The sequence below is a fragment of the Octodon degus genome, unplaced genomic scaffold (genome assembly GCF_000260255.1).
Source record: "Octodon degus isolate 3935 unplaced genomic scaffold, OctDeg1.0 scaffold00296, whole genome shotgun sequence".
NCBI lineage: Eukaryota > Metazoa > Chordata > Mammalia > Rodentia > Octodontidae > Octodon > Octodon degus.
The window spans coordinates 1210833-1213100 of record NW_004524872.1 but is presented as its reverse complement, the minus strand read 5'-3'; positions in this window follow the sequence as shown (position 1 = coordinate 1213100).

Below are 2268 nucleotides of genomic sequence, written 5' to 3'. Positions count from 1 at the left end.
CCCAACCCAGCCCAGCCCAGCCCAGCCCAGCCGTTGGAAGCTCACCGGCCGAGACAGTTGGTGAGGTCAGGAAGTTGGATTACTGGTTCATGTTTTCAGAAGGATGAGCCCAGCCCAGCCCAGCCGTTGGAAGCTCACCGGCCGAGACAGTTGGTGAGGTCAGGAAGTTGGATTACTGGTTCATGTTTTCAGAAGGATGGGGGTGCGTAGGTGGCTGCGCTCTTGCTGTGGATAGTGGTGGGCCCTGAGAGCATTTGGAGACAGGCTGGAGCAATGGCGGTGGGCAGGCCTGGGCTGGGCCCGCCTCCAGGACACTCCGGCTGTTTCACCCTGAGCTACTCCTTGGCCCTTTCCTCTTTCTCTTCTCACTCTCTCCCCCCCTCTCTCAGCTGTCCTGAGATGTCACCCGTGAGCAATGCAATGCATCCATTTCAAGCGTAAAACGCAACGGTCTTCACTACGTTCAGAGCTGTGCATCTGTCGCCATAGTCCATTTTGGAATATTTTCATCACTTTAAAAAGAAACTCCATGCCTTTCAGCTGGCAACCCTCTCTTCCCATCCCCTCCAGCCCTAGGCAGCCTCTGGTCTGGGTGCTAGCTCTAGAGCAGTTGCCACTTCTGGACATTTCCCAGGAATGGAGTTGCGGACAACATATGTCTGGCCTCTTGCACGTGGTGTCACATTTTGAGGTCCATCTGCCTTGCTGTGTGGATCAGGACAGCGTCCTTTCTGACCTCCAGAGTCCTTGCTCATTGCATGGGGTGCAGGTATCTCCCCTGGTGCTCTACTTTTACTTCCTGGTCATTGGCTTACTGCAGTAAATACAACTTCAGAGCTGGTGGGGGTAGAACTGTGGAGATTCACCCAGGGAGTTGAGTGCTTCTTCAGCTCTTAAATCCCTGCTCTCCCTGAAAATTGGGGTTGTAGCTGAAGGCTACCGTGTCTTAGCCAACATAATAGAAAGACTCCTTTTTATCCCCAGGGACTCCCACTTTGTCCTTGCAGGGTAGCAATTTGCATCCGTCTTGATCAAAACAGGGACACAATTTGTTCCTCTTTTCACAGCTTTTAGGCTTCCTTTACACCAGTAACCATCAAGCCCTGGAGGCAGAGAAGCATGGCCCCCATTTACCAGATAAGGAAACTGAGGTTCAGAGGGGAAGCATGAAGCCCTCTCGGGCCTGCACACAGCCCTGAGTTCTTTTCCAAAGGCCTTGGGATTCAAGAAACGCTGTCTGCTTGGGCTTGCGCTCTCCATGTCTTTCCCTGTTGCATGGATGGAACTGCTTCAGAGGAGTGGAGGGGCAGGGCTGTGAGCCAGGACCCCACTGCCGGGATTCTACATCCCTGGGCCCATGGGGACACAGAAGGAGCAACAGGCAAGGCCACAGAGCAGTGTGACAGTGGGGATGTGGGGTCGCAGATGCTCCCCCAACGTAAGGGCCACAGGCTCTCTGACAGCCCTGAGCAAAGTGCCTGCAGTGGAGGGGAAGGCCTTTAGCAAGTCCTCTAATGAATCTTATGTAGAGGAGGAGGGCACACGACCCACGGCACGGTGATGAAGCCTCCCATAGCCTATTGGTTGCAGTTTTGCTGCTGCAGGAAGCCAGTTGGATCTTAAAGTGCTGAAACAGTGTGGTAGCTTGGTGCTTTCTCCAGAGGAATGAACTGGGCTGGGGGGATAGCTCAGCAGCACGGCACCTGCCTGGCAGGCACAAGGACCTGAGTTTGATGCCTGGTACCAGAACAGAGAAAAAGAAGAGCATCACCCAGAAGGAGGGGTGTACTGGAGGCCTGATGGAATGTGCTCCAAGGAGCAGGGGGCAGGAAGGACCAGTGGAGTGGGGAAGAGAAAAGGAAAAGAGGCAGCCAGACACCAGCCCTTCATTAGATATATTCCTCAGAAAGGGAAGGGAACCTGCACCTGGCTATCTTTGGGTTCCTTATTTCTATTGTCCCTCACTTCTGACGCATGAGGCACATCCTTGTCCCTCACTTTATTGGAAAGAAATTTGGGGCCCAGGTAGTAGGTTGATTTACAAAGAGTCAGTAATGGTTCAATGATAAATCTGGGATTTAAACCAAAGCCATGAGACCCAGTCCTAGCCCAGGTCCGGTGAGTGTGTGGAGAGCTTCCTGCTACCCTGCGCCGGCGGGACCAGTCCCAGTCCAGGCGCGCGTGGGCCAGACCCTCTCCCACCCCTCGGCCGCCCCCCACCACTCCGCCCTACCTGCCCCACCCCTCCCGCCGAGTAGGAATTTCTGC